General features: G+C 42.5%; 1 protein-coding gene and 1 pseudogene across 6 annotated transcripts in view; both read right to left on the bottom strand.

Moving 5' to 3' along the window:
- Positions 1-18,813, bottom strand: part of LOC134945051 (glutaminase kidney isoform, mitochondrial-like) — a 1,232,451-nt gene that overhangs the window by 474,154 nt on the left and 739,484 nt on the right. The window lies entirely within an intron of this gene.
- Positions 10,580-10,699, bottom strand: LOC134947061 (5S ribosomal RNA; annotated as a pseudogene).

Below are 18,813 nucleotides of genomic sequence, written 5' to 3'. Positions count from 1 at the left end.
AACTCGTGATACTATACCCAGTTAACAGTATGAAATAAAACTGAGCCTCTCAGATGGCTCAACAATAACCCTTTAGTTAGGCAATAACTATAAACAAGTATTGCAGACAATCCGCACTTGGGATGGGCGCCCAGCATCCACTACGGACTACGAAAAATAGATTTACCGGTGAGTAAAATCTTATTTTCTCTGACGTCCTAGTGGATGCTGGGAACTCCGTAAGGACCATGGGGATTATACCAAAGCTCCCAAACGGGCGGGAGAGTGCGGATGACTCTGCAGCACCGAATGAGAGAACTCAAGGTCCTCCTCAGCCAGGGTATCAAATTTGTAGAATTTTGCAAACGTGTTTGCCCCTGACCAAGTTGCAGCTCGACAAAGTTGTAAAGCCGAGACCCCTCGGGCAGCCGCCCAAGATGAGCCCACCTTCCTTGTGGAATGGGCTTTTACTGATTAAGGATGCGGCAATCCAGCCGCAGAATGCGCCAGCTGAATTGTGATACAAATCCAGCGAGCAATAGTCTGCTTAGAAGCAGGAGCACCTATTTTGTTGGGTGCATACAGGATAAAAAGCGAGTCGGTTTTCCGGACTCCAGCCGTCCTGGAAATATAAATTTTTAAGGCCCTGACTACGTCCAGTAACTTGGAATCTTCCAAGTCCCTAGTAGCCGCAGGCACTACAATAGGTTGGTTCAAGTGAAAAGCTGATACCACCTTAAGGAGAAACTGGGGACGAGTCCTCAATTCTGCCCTATCCATATGGAAAATCAGATAAGGGCTTGTACATGACAAAGCCGCCAATTCTGACACACGCCTGGCCGAAGCCAAGGCCAATAACATGACCACTTTCCACGTGAGATATTTCAGATCCACAGTTTTAAGTGGCTCAAACCAATGTGATTTCAGGAAACTCAACACCACATTGAGATCCCACGGTGCCACAGGAGGCACAAAAGGGGGGCTGAATATGTAGCACTCCCTTTACAAAAGTCTGAACTTCAGGCAGTGAAGCCAGTTCTTTCTGGAAGAAAATCGACAGAGCCGAAATCTGGACCTTAATGGAACCCAATTTTAGGCCCATAGTCACTCCCGACTGTAGGAAGTGCAGAAAACGACCCAGCTGAAATTCCTCTGTTGGGGCCTTCCTGGCCTCACACCACGCAACATATTTTCGCCAAATACGGTGATAATGGTTTGCGGTTACTTCTTTCCTGGCTTTTATCAGCGTAGGAATGACTTCCTCCGGAATGCCCTTTTGCTTTAGAATCCGGAATTCAACCGCCATGCCGTCCAACGCAGCCGCGGTAAGTCTTGGAACAGACAGGGCCCCTGCTGTAGCAGATCCTGTCTGAGCGCTAGAGGCCATGGGTCCTCTGATATTATTTCTGTAAGTTCTGGGTACCAAGCTCTTCTTGGCCCATCCGGAACCACGAGTATCATTCTTACTCCTCGTTTTCTTATTATTCTCAGTACCTTTGGTATGAGAGGCAGAGGAGGGAATACATAAACCGACTGGTACACCCACGGTGTCACTAGAGCGTCCACAGCTATTGCCTGAGGGTCCCTTGACCTGGCGCAATATCTAGTTTTTTGTTTAGGCGGGACGCCATCATGTCCACCTGTGGCCTTTCCCAACGGTTTACCAACAGTTGGAAGACTTCTGGATGAAGTCCCCACTCTCCCGGGTGGAGGTCGTGCCTGCTGAGGAAGTCTGCTTCCCAGTTGTCCACTCCCGGAATGAACACTGCTGACAGTGCTAAGACGTGATTTTCCGCCCATCGGAGAATCCTTGTGGCTTCTGCCATCGCCATCCTGCTTCTTGTGCCGCCCTGTCGGTTTACATGGGCGACTGCCGTGATGTTGTCTGATTGGATCAGTACCGGCTGGTTTTGAAGCAGAGGCCTTGCCAGACTTAGGGCATTGTAAATGGCCCTCAGTTCCAGAATATTTGTGTTGGGACGACTCCTGACTTGACTAAAGTCCATGGAAATTTCTTCCCTGTGTGACTGCCCCCCAGCCTCGAAGGCTGGCATCCGTGGTTACCAGGACCCAGTCCTGTATGCCGAATCTGCGGCCCTCTTGAAGATGAGCACTCTGCAGCCACCACAGTAGAGATACCCTGGTCCTTGGAGACAGGGTTATCAGCCGATGCATCTGAAGATGCGATCCCGACCACTTGTCCAAGAGGTCCCACTAAAAGGTTCTTGTATGGAACCTGCCGAATGGAATTTTGCTTCGTAAGAAGCTACCATTTTTCCCAGGACTCGTGTGCAGTGATGCACCGATACCTGTTTTTGTTTTCAGGAGGTCTCTGACTAGAGATGACAGCTCCTTGGCTTTCTCCTGCAGGAGAAACACTTTTTTCTGTTCTGTGTCCAGAACCATCCCCAGGAACAGTAGGCGTGTGGTAGGAACCAGCTGTGACTTTGGAATGTATAGAATCCATCCGTGCTGTTGTAGCACTTCCCGAGATAGTGCTACTCCGACCAACAACTGCTCCCTGGACCTCGCCTTTATAAGGAGATCGTCCAAGTACGGGATAATTAAAACTCCCTTTTTTCGAAGGAGTATCATCATTTCTGCCATTACCTTGGTAAAGACCCTCGGTGCCGTGGACAGTCCAAACGGCAGTGTTTGGAATTGGCAATGGCAATCCTGTACCACAAATCTGAGGTACTCCTGGTGAGGATGGTAAATGGGGACATGTAGGTAAGCATCCTTGATGTCCAGGGATACCATGTAATCCCCCTCCTCCTGGCTTGCAATAACCGCCCTGAGCGATTCCATCTTGAACTTGAATTGTTTTATGTATGTGTTCAAGGATTTCAAATTTAAAATGGGTCTCACCGAACCGTCCGGTTTCGGTACCACAAACAGTGTGGAATAGTAACCCCGTCCTTGTTGAAGTAGGGGCACCTTGACTATCACCTGCTGGGAATACAGCTTGTGAATTGCCATTAGCACATCCTCCCTGCCTGAGGGAGTTGTCGGCAAGGCAGATTTGAGGAAACGGCGGGGGGGAGACGCCTCGAATTCCAGCTTGTACCCCTGAGATACTACTTGAAGGATCCAGGGATCCACCTGTGAGCGAGCCCACTGATCGCTGAAATTTTTGAGGCGGCCCCCCACCGTACCTGGCTACGCCTGTGGAGCCCCCGCGTCATGCGGTGGACTCAGAGGAAGAATTTTGATTCTGGGAACTGGCTGACTGGTGCAGCTTTTTCCCTCTTCCCTCGTCTCTGTGTAGAAAGGAAGCGCCTTTGACCCGCTTGCTTTTCTGAAGCCGAAAGGACTGTACCTGATAATACAGTGCTTTTCTTAGGCTGTGAGGAAACCTGAGGTAAAAAATTTTCTTCCCAGCTGTTGCTGTGGATACGCGGTCCCAGAGACCATCCCCAAACAATTCCTCACCCTTATAAGGCTCTATGTGCCTTTTAAAGTCAGCATCACCTGTCCAGTGTCGGGTCTCTCATACCCTCCTGACAGAATGGACATTGCATTAATTCTGGATGCCAGCCGGCAAAATATCCCTCTGTGCATCCCTCATATATAAGACGACGTCTTATGTTCGCAAAATAGTATCCCTGTTTGATAGGGTTACAGACCACGCTGCAGCAGCACTATCTGCAGGTCTCAGTCTAGTACCTGAGTGTGTAAATACAGACTTCAGGATAGCCTCCTGCTATTTATCAGCAGGTACCTTCAAAGTGGCCGTATCCTAATACGGCAGTGCCACCTTTTTTGACAAACGTGTGAGCGCCTTATCCACCCTAGGGGATATCTCCCAGCGTAACTTATCCTCTGGCGGGAAAGGGTACGCCATCAGTAACTTTTTAGAAATTACCAGTTTCTTATCGAGGGAACCCACGCTTTTTCACACTTCCTTCACTCATTTGATGGGGGAACAAAACACTGCCTGCTTTTTCTCCCCACACATAAAACCCTTTTTTAGTGGTACTTGGGTTAATGTCAGAAATGTGTAACACATTTTTTATTGCCGGGATCATGTAACGGATGTTCCTAGTGGATTGTGTATATGTCTCAACCTCGTCGACACTGGAGTCAGACTCCGTGTCGACATCTGTGTCTGCCATCTGAGGGAGCGGGCGTTTTTGAGCCCCTGATGGCCTTTGAGACGCCTGGGCAGGCGCGGGCTGAGAAGCCGGCTGTCCCATAGCTGTTACGTCATCCAGCCTTTTATGTAAGAAGTTGACACTGTCGGTTAATACCTTCCACCTATCCATCCACTCTGGTGTCGGCCCACAGGGGGCGACATCCCATTTATCGGCATCTGCTCCGCCTCCACATAAGCCTCCTCATCAAACATGTCAACACAGCCGTACCGACACACCGCACACACACAGGGAATGCTCTGACTGAGGACAGGACCCCACACAGCCCTTTGGGGAGACAGAGAGAGAGTATGCCAGCACACACCAGAGCGCTATATAATGTAGGGATAAACACTATCACTGAGTGAATTTTCCCCAATAGCTGCTTGTATAAACAATATTGCGCCTAAATTTAGTGCCCCCCCTCTCTTTTTAACCCTTTGAGCCTGAAAACTACAGGGGAGAGCCTGGGGAGCTGTCTTCCAGCTACACTGTGAAGAGAAAATGGCGCCAGTGTGCCGAGGGAGATAGCTCCGCCCCATTTTCGCGGACTTTTCTCCCGCTTTTTTATGGATTCTGGCAGGGGTAATTATCACATATATAGCCTCTGGGGCTATATATTGTGATTATTTTGCCAGCCAAGGTGTTTTTATTGCTGCTCAGGGCGCCCCCCCCCCCAGCGCCCTGCACCCTCAGTGACCGGAGTGTGAAGTGTACATGAGGAGCAATGGCGCACAGCTGCAGTGCTGTGCGCTACCTTGGTGAAGACTGAAGTCTTCTGCCGCCGATTTTCCGGACCATCTTCATGCTTCTGGCTCTGTAAGGGAAACGGCGGCGCGGCTTCGGGAACGAACACCAAGGACGGGTCCTGCGGTCGATCCCTCTGGAGCAAATGGTGTCCAGTAGCCTAAGAAGCCCAAGCTAGCTGCAAGGTAGGTTCGCTTCTTCTCCCCTTAGTCCCTCGTTGCAGTGAGCCTGTTGCCAGCAGGTCTCACTGTAAAATAAAAAACCTAACATATACTTTCTTTCTAGGAGCTCAGGAGAGCCCCTAGTGTGCAACCAGCTCGGGCCGGGCACAGAAATCTAACTGAGGTCTGGAGGAGGGGCATAGAGGGAGGAGCCAGTGCACACCAGATAGTACCTAATCTTTCTTTTAGAGTGCCCAGTCTCCTGCGGAGCCCGTCTATTCCCCACGGTCCTTACGGAGTTCCCAGCATCCACTAGGACGTCAGAGAAATCCCATTTACCCACAGTGCATTGCGCTAATGCCTATTAGGGGCCAGTGAGCAGGGTCCAGTTAATAGCGCCAGGGACTGTGGACATTGGCTGTGTCGGAGAGCGTGGCATGTGTAGCTGCAAGCCCCTGCATCAGAATGACTTTTGAGCACGGGAAGTGCTAGGACCTTTTATGTTTGTTGGTTTATTTTCTGAATGTACCTCTGTGACCAGGCCCAAGCCAGAGTATGTGTCTGACGCAAGTAAAGTGGAACTGTGAGATATATACGGTCTTGTAATGCATTGTTTGATGAACTGTCAATTATGCTGAATTTGCACAAATATTCGTATGGCAACATATATATATATATATATAAATAAAATATAATTATCCTTTATTTATACGGCTGGGTTTGGTAAAGAAGTGGGTCTTGAGAGCCCGTTTGAAGTTTTGTAGAGAGATGGAGAGAGGTAGAAAATTCCAGAGGTAGGGAGTAGCACGTGTAAAATCTTGTAGGTAGGAGTGGTAGGAGGTAATTAGTTGACAGGAGGGACGGCGTGCATTAGAAGAGCGAAGAGGACTGGTGGGAATGTAAAGAGAGATAAGGTCAGACATGTAAGAGGGAGAAGAGTGGATGAGGGCTTTGTAGGGGAGTGTGAGAAGCTTGAATTGGAATCTGAATGGGAAGGGTAGCCAGTGAAGGTCCTGCAAGAGGGGATGCGACTGTAGTACGTTTGGAGAGGAAGATGAGACGGGCAGCAGCATTGAGGATAGATTGGAGTGGAGAGAGGCATTTTTGAGGGAGGCCAAATAGGAGGAGATTGCAGTAGTCCAATCTGGAGATGACCAGTGAGTGGATGAGGGTCTAAGTAGCATCCTGGGTAAGAAAGGTTCTGATCCTGGAGATGTTTTTGCGATGGAAACGGCAGGTTTGTGAGACGTACTGAATGTGTCCTCCAAGACATCGCACTTGGGGGCTAGAGGGGATAGTTGTGCCATCAATGGATAATGAAATTGTGGGAGGTGAGTTTAAGCGAGAGGGAGGGTAGATTATCAGCTCAGTCTTAGACATGTTAAGTTTAAGAAAGTGCTGGGACATCCAGGAGATAGCAAAGAGAAGGTTGGAGATACGAGTGAGGAGAGCAGGGGAGAGGTCAGGGAAGGAAAGGTAGATTTGAGTACCGTCAGCATAGAGATGATATTTTAAGTCAAAAGAGCTAATGAGCTCACCTAATGAGGATGTGTAGAGAGAGAAAAGGAGAGGCCCACGAACAGAACCTTGGGGGACACCTACTGGTAGAGGAAGTGGGGGAGAGGTGGAGTCATGAGAGGAGACAGAGAAGGAACGGTCAGAAAGGTAGGACAACAGCCAGGAGAGAGCAGTATCACACAAACCAAGGGAGTAAAGGATTTGCAGGAGGAGAGAGTGGTCTACAGTGTCAAATGCAACAGAGAGGTCAAGGAGAATAAGCAGAGAGTAGTGGCCCCTGGATTTAGCAGCAAGGAGGTAATTGCAGACTTTCGTGAGGGCCGTTTCAGTGGAGTGCTGAGGACAGAAACCAGACTGGAAAGGGTCAAGCGGTGAGAAGAAAGAAAGAAAGAAAGAAAGAAAGAAAGAAAGAAAGAAAGAAAGAAAGAAAGAAAGAAAGAAAGAAAGAAAGAAAGAAAGAAAGGCAGTTGTAGACAATACGCTCAAGGAGTATGGAGGCAAAAGGGAGAAGATAGATGGGTGGGAAGTTGGAGAGATTGGTTATATCAAGGGTGGGTTTTTTAAGAATAGGGGAGACGAGTGCATGCTTGAAGGCAGAAGGGACAGTGCCTGGTGAGAGACTGAGTAGATGGGCAAGATGGAAACAGGCAGAAGAGAGGAAGCGAAGAAGGCGGGAGGGAATAGAGTCAAGGTGGAGGGGGGTGAGGACCAGATGAGGACCATGACTTCCTCTCCAGATACAGGGAAGAAAGATGGCAGAGTTGGTAGGAGGGAAGGAGGGGGGGGGGTCGGGAAATGGAGGCGGTGGGTGCTCAGGTTCTGGTGGGATGTTATGTCCTAACTAATGGAGTCAATTTTGGATGTGAGGTAGGTGGCAAAGTCAAGAGCAGAAAGTGAAGAGGGGAGTTGAGGCAGGGGTGGGCAGAGGGGCGAGTTGACGTTGGCAAAGAGGCGCCGGGTGATTGAGGATTGGGAGGAGTTGAGGTTTTTGAAGTAAGATAGTTTAGAGAGGGTAAGGGCAGCAAAGTAGGATGAGAGCATAAATTTGTAGTGGAGAAACTCGGCCTTAGAGCGTGATTTCCTCCACTGTCACTCAGTGGTACGTTAACATTTTTGCAGATATCTGGTGCATTTGGTGTGCCAGGGTTGAGGTGTCGATCTGCGAGGGTGAATAGTGGTTGGTGGGGCGACAGAGCCAAGAGCAGAGGTAAGGAATGCATTGTATAGGGAAATAGCTTGTGGTGTCCATAGCCTCAATGTTATGCTTTGTTATGGTACTCTTAGGTGCTAAAGATGGAGAAGCAGATAGAATCGGTTAAAAGTGAGCAGGTGATGGTCAGAGAGAGGGAACAGGGAGTTGGAGAAATTGGAAAGGTCACAGCGGTGAGTGAAGACCAGATCCAGTGAGGTTCCACTCACATGGGAGGGGGAGAAGGTCCACTGGGAGAGACCAAGAGAAGAGGTGAGGTTAAGGAGTTTAGAGGCAGGTGATTTTGTGGGGTTATCAATAGGGATATTGAAATCACCTAGGATAATGGAGGGAATGTCAGAAAAGAGGGAGTGAGGAAGCCAGGAAGCAAAGTTGTCAAGGAATTTGGAGGGCATGCCGGGGGGGGGGGGGGTTCAATGACAGCTACTCGAAGATGGACAGGTTGGAAGAGGCATATGGCATGGACCTTAAATGTAGAGAATGTAAGAGATGGTTCTGGTGGTATGAGTTGGTATGATTAGCTAGAAGAGGGTAGTAAGAGCCCAACACCACCACCGTGGTGACCCCCAGGTCAGGGTGTTTGTGAGAATGTGAGGCCCTCAGCAGAGAGAGCAGAGGGAGAAACTGTGTCAGAGGGGGTAATACAAGATTCAGTGATGGCTAGGAGATGCAAGGAATTTGAGATGAAAAGGTCATGGGTGGGGACCAGTTTATTACAGACAGATCTGGCATTCCAGAGGGCACAGGAGAGTGTCTGAGGGAGTGATATTATCAGGGTTGCTGTAGCAATGAGGTGAAATGGATTTAGAAGACAGGGATACAGAGGGTGTAGTGAGTGTGCTGGCTCCTGGGCTAGGAAGGGACACTGCAGCAGTTGAGCATGGAGGGAGTAAAGTGCGGTACAGAGGGATATGAGGTAAGGTAGGGAGCCCAAGGTAAAGTAGAGGTGAATGACAGCGGGGTGTCAGGGGAGTAGTGGAAGTGAGGCAGTGGAGTGGATGGGAGACAAAGGAGGGGAGAGAGGAGGAAATGTAGGAGACTATATACATACATACACACACATAGATATATATATATATATATACACATACATACATACATACATACACACACACATATATATATATATATAAAAGCAATAGAGGTAAGGCGCCACTTGCGCTTGTGAGCAACAGTAATAAACAAGGTCTCTAATGGACCTCTGTAACACTCCATTAATATTTAGGGCGTCAGCTAACCCCTAAGTATTAAGCATCGGTAAAAATGCTATGGAGAATAATATGGATATAGGGATCGAGGTGGCAACGACCCATGGTGTTTAAAACATTAGAAAGGGAAGGCTAAAAAATTATATAGGGACTGGAAGATATATATCTTAGTATTGAGCAACATAAGCCAAAATGCGTTTGTTTTTAGCAATATATATAACAATATTTTTATTCTATACAAGAGAGTAAAAACCAATATACAAATATATCAGGGACACATTAAAAAAATTTAGAGTAAAAAAGAGAAGGAGCGATAAAAAAGCCTGTAAAAAACTATGTATATAAGATACAGATAAAATAATCATATGTAGATTCTGTAAATGAGAACTTGGAGCTTATCTTAATATGAAGAGCCACTGAGGTACACCCAACGTGTTTCGTCCATCTGACTTCATCAAGGGGTGGTGAGCAACTGATCAGCACTAAATTTATACCTGGTCTAATCAAGGGAATAGGTTGTGACATCACTTCCTGTGCTACTTCATATGATACAATAAACATTTAATTTGTATCTAAAAAATATATAAATATATGTTGGAGCTATCATAGATGTGGATGAAAGTGTTTCATATCGGATTTGTTGAAAAATGAGTGGTTTAAACTTGATATTTATAAGGAGTCCTAAATACCGGGAAGCGGCACTTCCGCCACATTTCTGGTATCATTGGATGTTCATTGCGCGTGCTCCGGCGCCCCACTTCCGGTCCATGAGTGACTGTAGATGACTTGTACACACGCGCATGCGGCCGCCCCACTTCCTGGTTCACGGCTGTGCGGCTGAGGTTTTCTTCCCCACTTCCGGTCACGACAACATGTTGGTCTCAGGGACCTCCCTCAGTCCTCTGTTGGGAGCTGCGGCCATTTTATTGGAGTGCATTTATTTCAGACCCCAATGGATCATTATTTAGATCGCAGCAGAACATGAAACGAAAATTAAAAAATAATAAAGTGTGAATGGAGATGAATAATTCATACAGATAAGAGGACATATCCTGATAATAAAGTGTGTGAAAAAATGATAATGAGTACTAGTAATGTAATATAAATATATACTCAATGCATTATGGAGGAACTATAGTAGCAGCGCAATATATGAAAGGGGAAATTCATACATATATAAATAAATTTGTTAATAATACTAAATATATATATATATATATATATATTTATAAAGGAATCAGTATAATATAGGGTTTGGAGATTATTGATCAGCATGAGGCTTTTCCAAATAGAAGAAGCGAAACCATGTTATTTATATCCCTAAGTAGACAGAATAGTTAGATTAGCTGAGGTACAGGGATATATTGCACCCTCTTGTGAACTGTTATTCGTGGTTAGAATGTTTCATACGTGAACTATACACTATATGTGATCATATATAGGGTCCTGCATAATTATACAAATTGAACTATTATAAACTATATAGTAAATGGTGATATGAATGGTGATGATACATAATCGTATAGTGAAGTGATAGTGAGATATTAGAGAGTAAGAATATTAGACAGTGTGGGACAAAGTCTGTGTATATAGGTTCCAATCAATTTGATTAACATTGTAGCCTAATTACAGTACTTGATCTTCCCACAAGGTCTCCCCTCTGGTACTAGTTAAGCCCTACACTGCTTAACTTCCAAGACCAGACGGGTTTGGGCGTTAAGCCAGTGTGGTATGACTGTATTTTCTGGCGTATATATCAGAAAGTAGTCTGGTACCGTTCATTAAAATTTATTTTAACTATTATTATTATTAATCATATAATGTGAAAAAGGTAGAGAATAAAGGGGTGATGACGGTGAGCCGAACCAAGTAGTGCTAGGTAGTGTACACCTCATAGGAATGGAGCAATTTCATATCCTTCGTTGAAGCCGCTGGGATTCATCGTGCTGAGTTGGAAGATCCAGAACATCTCCCGTTGAGAAAGTTTGTTCGCCAGATCTCCGCCTCTCTCCCCAGACTGGACATGTTCGATAGCTTTAAATGAAAGGTCTTCTGGATTAGAATTGTGTACGAAGTTGAAATGTCTTTATATCAGATGGGTATCCACTTTATTCTTGATATTTCGAACATGTTCCTGCATTCTTAATTTCAGGGGTCTTTTCGTCTTTCCTACGTACTTTTTGGTACAAGTACATTCTAGGAGATAGATCACTGATGTAATATTGCAATTCATAAAATCTTAGATTTTGAATTCCTGTGTGTTTCCCATGCCATTGAAAGTTCTCCTATTTGGGTTCAGATATTTACACACATTGCATCGACCACATTTAAATGCTCCAACACATTTGGGGAATGAGTTACTGTTACTTCCAGGCTGTAGTTCACGCAGCATTCTGGGCACAAGGATATCTTTCATGCTCTTTGATTTACAAAATACTAATTCAGGTTTGTTGGGAAGAAAGTATTTCAATTCTGGATCCATCAGAAGTATTCTCCAGTGGTTCCTGAGTGAAGTCCTGATGGAGTTTTCGTGGCAGTTGTAGGAAGTTACGAAGACAATGGATTCTTTCTTCTCAGCCTTGTTCTTATACTGTAGGAGATTTCCTCTGTCGGGGTTCCTGGTTTTGGTAATAGCCTTTTCTAGGATCGACTTGGGATAGAGTTTTTCTTTGAACCTTTTCCTGTAAATCTCCATCTGTTCCTCGCATTCATCATTCTTGCTGCAATTCCTCTTGATCCTATGGATCTGCGAATAAGGTATGTTATTCCGCCATTTTTTGTGGTGACTGCTTTTATAATGCAAATAGCTGTTCTTCTCTACCTCCTTGATACTGTAGTTCTTAGTATTGACTGCCTCACTATCACCAGTTAGGACTAGGTCCAAAAATTCTATGGATTCTTGATTTACATTGGAAGTAAATGAAAGGTTCATGTCATTATTTTGTAGTGTTTTAAAAAATTCATTAAAAAGTACAATACTCTCGTTCCATATAATTAAAATATCAATATAACGTTTATGAAAGACAATATGCTCTGTATAAAACTGTGTATTGTAGACATGAGTTTCTTCCCATAAATAAATTGGCAAATCTGGGTGTGAAAATTGTCCCCATCACTGTATCACAGCACTGAAGATAAAATTTGTCTAAAAATTTAAAATAGTTCTGGATCAAGATGAACTTCATTATATCACAGATAAAATTTTTGTGAGTGTCTGTGAGGGATCTTTATCCATGAACTCTCTGCATGCCCGAATCCCTTTGCGGTGTTCAATGCAGGTATATAGTGACTGGACATCAATTGTCACCCATAGATACGTGTCCTTCCATTCAATCGCTTTCATCAGGTTCAAAACCATGGTGGTATCCTGGAGATATGATGGGAGTTTCTTAACATAAGGATTCAGAAATATGTCCACATATTCTGATAGATTAGATGTAAGGGAGTCAATTCCTGCCGCTATTGGCCTTCCTGGTGGATTGAGTAGACATTTATGGATCTTGGGCAGATAGTAACATATGTGGGTGATAGGGTTGGACTACATTAAGAATAGATATTTATCTTTTGTAATGGTATTATTCCTGAGACCTTTTAAGAGAAGTGTTCTTAATTCTTCTATATATAAATCCTTGGGATCGCCTGTTAATATTGTGTAGGAGTTCATGTCCCATAAGAGGCGTAATGCTTCTTTAGCATATTTATCTAGGTCTAGGATCACCAACCCCCCTCCCCCCCTTTGTCAGCAGGTTTTATAACAAGATTGTTATTCTTCTATAATTTTTTCAATGCTTCAGTCTCTCTATTAGTCAGATTCTTAGTAATGACTGGTGCTTGATTGGTCTCGTATAGGTGTTTTTGACAAGATTATAAAATATACTGATGTTGTTTCCTTTAGACTCCACTGGATAGTACTTTGATCTCGGTTTCAAACTTGATTTAGAACTGTTCTCATAATTTTGAATAATGGCATCTTCTTTTCGCAGGAAATGTCTCGAGTGTTAGTTTACGTACGAATTTGTTCAAGTCTATAAATGTTCAAACTTGTTCAGTCCTTCTTTGGGTGCAAATGATAACCCTTTGCTCAGGAGAGAAATTTCAGGTTTTGTCAAGTTGTGTGTGGATAGATTGAATATTCCTTTATCCTTCGTATTTGTTATTGTAGGTTCTTCTTTGTTTTCTCTACTCCATGCCGCCCCATTTTCCTCTTCTTCTTGGTGGCGTTTCTTTAAGGTAGAGGCATGTCTGCTGTCTTCCTGTACTGAATTTCTTATTACATATTTTGGTCTGGCTCCTATTCGTGGAGACAAAAAATTATTTTCACTGTTGGACCTCATTCTCTGAAATGGTGAGAATCTGTTGAAGGTCTTGACGGATGATGGGTCATCTTTCCGTATTGGTTTGAATTTCTCTGGTACGGATTTCCATTGATATTTCTGAGTGGTCATATGTGATTGGTCCGTAGTTCTGAACCTGATCCAACTTTTAGTTTTCCCTTGTTCATAATCATTTTTGTGTGGCAGAAGTGCCGCTTCCCGGTATTTAGGACTCCTTCTTATAAATATAAAGTTTAAACCACTCGTTTTTAAACAAATCAGATATGAAACACTTTCATCAACATTCGAAACAAGAAATATAAACCTCCTTAGCACATTCAGCGCAAGAGCATATAGTAAGGAAAAAACATATACGTCCCTTTTTTTTTAAAAACGTAGGGTCGAGTGCTTCTTGCTCAAATTTCTCAAATGAATGGTGTTCAATGTGAGTGTCCCAATAGGAAATATGTAAATAAAGAACACAAAAACCAATGTGTAATATTTCACACAAAAATTTGTTTCAGTCTCAAGTTCAATGTAGATAGATGACTATTTCAATGTGGAGCGTACCCCAAAACTCACAGAAGAGAGTGGTGTACAGGACACATAAAGGTATCTTTAAAGCATACAGTTTTTCATATACAGCGTACCCAGGCTCACACTTGATGATGCAGGAAAAATCCTATAAAGGTATCTTTATGAACTTGAACTTGAGACTGAAACAAATTTTTGTGTGAAATATTACACATTGGTTTTTGTGTTCTTTATTTCCATATTTCCTATTGGGACACTCACATTGAACACCATTCATTTGAGAAATTTGAGAAAGAAGCACTCGACCCTACGTTTTTAAAAAAAAGGGACGTATATGTTTTTTCCTTACTATATGCTCTTGCGCTGAATGTGCTAAGGAGGTTTATATTTCTTGTTTCGATTGTATATGTTAAATGTGGTGACATTTATTTTTAAATCTCTAAGTACTGCAGCAGCATTGCGCCATTTGGGTATACTATCCTTCCTTTTTTGATACCTTGTTATTCTTTTCACCATTTGGATAGTAAACCAGAACGGCAGCAATGAGCACAAACATGTTTTCCTATAGAGATCATAGACAGTCCATGTTTGAAAGAAATTTCGGAGGAGATACTGACCAGGTAGAGCTGTTAGATGGAGACCTACATGGAATTATGGAAAAATTAGAGATCTCTATCATTAAAGAAAGCATGCTATGGTGGGAAACTACCACATTAGAACGATATCTTACCAATGAGATGATCCCACGAGGCTTGAAGATTCTAAAGACTTCCACTTTTGAAACCTCGAGGGATGATTTTAAAAAAGAGTGGGAGGATATTGTCAATAACTGTTCTTTTTCTCTGATGAGACTTATTATCAGAGAAAGGAAAAGAGAATTGACCAAATTGGAAGAAGAAATTACTGTCTATAGGTCTTTAGTTACGCCATATGCCAACTCTGAGGAATTCAAAAATCTTGAGAGAGATATAGAGGTTAGGGTGAAGAGAACACAACGGCAATTAATGGAAAAAAAAATAAAAAAGTTTAATAGGGATAAAATAGAATCTGATAACCCTATAGAAGCAGAGGAGAGAGAAAATATCAAACCTAAAGGTAATAAACCCAAATTTAATAAAAGAAAACCACAGGGGTACATTCAAACAGCCATTTTTGATCATCACAGATCAACATATGATAGAAGGGATAGGACCAGCCCATTTTGGAGATCTTTGACTCCATTTATTCCTAAGTTTAGAGATAGGACTCCCGATAGATATCGGAATCCTAAACGGAATTATAGAGAGAGAACTCCCGAGTGGAGGAATGTTACCACCAGGAATAATAGACCCACCAGATATCAGTCACTGAGAGACCCAGTAAAAACTTCCAATTATTTTTCCCCGTTACATAAGGCAGGAAGATCACCCCATTTTTTGTACGAACGCAAACATCAAGTAAACCACAGATAAATGCCTATAAAACAAAGAGAGGTAAGAGAGGGGGTGTGTCAAAGGGGAGAATTAGATCTAAAAGACCAAAGAAATCATCAAGAAAAAAGAGAACAAATAAAACTATAGACCCAGTTACGACAGATGGAAACATCAATATCAGTAACACACAGGGCGAAAGTAGTTCTACAGGAAAAGTTAAGATTTTTAAGTTCTTATGATTTAACCATCAACAGTGTTACAGAAGGGTCTCAAATATGCACCCACCAATTACATAAATTCATTTCAGTTATATTTAGATTTACAAAGATTCACACGAAAGCTTACAATAAAAATTTTTTTGCAAGCCAGGAGAATCTACAGTCACAAGAAAAATGACACTGTCACCCCTTTCAGACCCAAATCGGTCTTTTTTCCTAAACATGTACAAGGTCCATTTATCGAATCTTTTATTTCTCTTGTTATGGATGATCTAAAAATGATACAGTCCAAACCAAAAAAAGGGTTTAATATGACCTTTAAAGAAAGGAAAGCTTTAGGTGATTTAAAAGGTAATAAAATATAATCATCAAGCCTGCAGATAAGGGGGGAGGGGTGGTCATAATGGACATCAATAAATATGAGGAGGAAGTCATGCGTCATCTTAATGATACCTCTACTTATAAAAAGCTGAGAAACGACCCCACCGAATCAACTTTGTCCCGACTGAAGGACCTTATAGATAAATATGAACATAATGGAACTATTAGCAGTAAAGAGGCCAAATTTATTTTATCTGATGACCCAGTAACTCCAGTAATATATATACTCCCTAAGGTCCATAAGACCTTGGTGGACCCTCCCGGGAGACCGATAATCTCTGGAGTTGGGTCAATAACAGCGAATTTATTGCAGTTTATAGATTTCATATTACAACCCTTGGTACTTACTAATAAGTCTCATCTTAAAGATACGAAGGACTTCCTTACCACATTAGAAAAGGTTGAGTGGAGGGAAGGTGATTGGCTTGTGACGGCCGACGTTGGCTCACTTTACACCATTATAGATCACAAACATGGCTTGGAAGCGATCTCCTTTTTCTTAAATCAGGTCACGTTATCTGGAAATGTGAAAGACCTTGTCCTGGAGGGCATATATTTTATTTTAAATAATATTTTTTTTCTCTTTAAGGACCAATTCTTTATACAAAAGATGGGCACTGCTATGGGCACCAAGTTCGCCCCGAGTTACGCTAACCTCTTTATGGGGTTGTGGGAGACGAAAACCATCTGGTCCAGCAGCATGCTCGGGGTGAACTTGGTGTCCTACACACGCTACATAGACGATATTTTCTTTGTATGGAGAGGAGATGAGACTACATTGAGGGATTTCTGTACATCCCTCAATTCGAATGACAGAAATATTAAACTTACCTTTGATATGAGCCAAAAAACCATCAACTTCTTAGACATCACAGTCTACATTGAAGAACAACAAATCCACACCAAAACCTTTGCTAAGCCAACTGATTGTGGTACATATATTGCAGCAACAAGCTGTCACCACGAGAATTGGCTTAACTCTATCCCTGTTAGTCAATTAAAAAGACTCAAGAGAAATTGCAGTAGTGAAGCGACCTTTCAGTGCCAAGCGCTCAATTTAGTTCAAAAATTTGAAACTTGTGGGTACAGTAAAGAAAAAATTAAAGAGGCTACAGAAAAGACAAATAGAATAGAAAGAAAAGACCTCTTAGCAAATAGGACAAATCAAGCTGTAAAGAATGAGAAATATGAATGGGCCTTTATCACAGAATTTAATTCTCAATACAGATCCATAGAACATGTTTTCAAAAAACATTGGAATCTCATAAAAAAGGACCCCATAATAGGTTCTCTCATACCAGAGAAACCGGTCCACATTTACAGGAGAGCCCCTAATCTAAAAAAAAAATTAGTGGCCAGTGCACTTCCCACTTCTTTGTCCACAATGAAAACCATGTCAAAAGGTTTTTTCAGATGTGGAGGTTGCATTGGTTGTAAAAACATCAAGAGCGAGGGCACTAGTAAAATCTTGAGTATCTCCATTAATAATACCATCATTGATATCAAAGATTTTATAACGTGCGACACCAAAAATGTGGTGTACGCCATTAGGTGTAAATGCAATTTGTTCTATATCGGAAGAACATCTCGTCCTCTTAAAATCAGAATAGGAGAGCATATCCGAAATATAAAGAAAGGAATTGTTACACATTCATTGTCTTTACACTTCAAGAATGTGCATGATTGTTCGATCTCTGGAATTACAGGTTTTTTTGGTATCAGACATGTCAAAGCGTCATTAAGAAATAAAAATATAGCATGTGTCTTAGCCAAGACTGAAATGAGTTGCATTTATAATTATAATACTTTGGACCCATACGGTCTCAATTGTGACTTCGAATTAAAGTGGTTCCTGTAACTCTTTAAGCCTGTTGGCTATATCTATTTAACTGCAACCCAACTTGTATACAAATAATGTGGAAGATTATTTTGTCTATATACAAAACATATATGTGATATAATAACCATCAGTACTAATAACATGATCTGGGTCCAATCACATATGTATATAGTGTACAGGTTCCACGTTTATTTTGTATAGTTTATACTGACAGTGTCTTATTCATTTGTAGCAAACTACAGTTCCCATAATTCCACTATTAATGCCTCAGCTCCGCCGATCACGTGACCCGTCACTTCCGGGAATTGAGTGGATAGGACTACAAAATCTGGATGCTTAGAACTACATTTCCCGGCTATCAGCGCAAACCAAGCGCTCGGACTACAGAACACACAGAAAACTACATTTCCCGGCATCCCCCGAGTGACCAGAACTTCCGGTCAGCGCGATCTGATGGAATAGAGGCGGACTTCATGTATATGTATTGTTTTATCAGTGTTTGGAAAAATATAATGCATTAATGCAGTTAGTTTTAACTTTATCTCGTTAGGTCCTTTATGCTGAGCAGTAACAGATTATGTTTTGCATATAGCTTGATCATTTATATTTGATTGCATGATGTCACTTCCTGTACATTATGATTGGCTACTTGTAGCATAAATATTTCATCCCAGCACACTCCAGTTCATCTTGATAAAGGTCGTTACGACCGAAACGCGTTGATTGAATATCCTTCTGGGAGTGTGAGTAGCCATCTTCTTTTTACCTGGATTAAATCCTGACTTGTTTTTATGTTTTGATTTTTATATTGCATATTGGTCTCGTTTTGAGGCTAATAATTTTTTTATTTTTTTGTATTTTTGTACACTCCGTGGCTGGAGTTGATGGAAAGTGTTGTATAGCCGAATAAAAATCAGTTTTTAAGAAAAATTGTGGTGCAGATTTGATGACATGCAGTATAAAGATACCTTTATGAGAACATCATCTCACCTATATATGTGAGTCAGGGTACGCTACATATGGAGATCACCAAATTTCTGTAAAGTTACCTTGATTTTCTTTCACCACGTGTGCTGTTTTCATTCACATCGGCAAGAAGGGCTGACTAAAAGATACCTTTATAGGATTCACCATATATCACCCAGTGTGAGTTGGGGTA

The sequence above is a fragment of the Pseudophryne corroboree genome, chromosome 7 (assembly GCF_028390025.1).
Source record: "Pseudophryne corroboree isolate aPseCor3 chromosome 7, aPseCor3.hap2, whole genome shotgun sequence".
In the NCBI taxonomy this organism is placed as follows: Eukaryota; Metazoa; Chordata; class Amphibia; order Anura; family Myobatrachidae; genus Pseudophryne; species Pseudophryne corroboree.
This window is presented reverse-complemented; position numbering and strand designations above follow the sequence as displayed.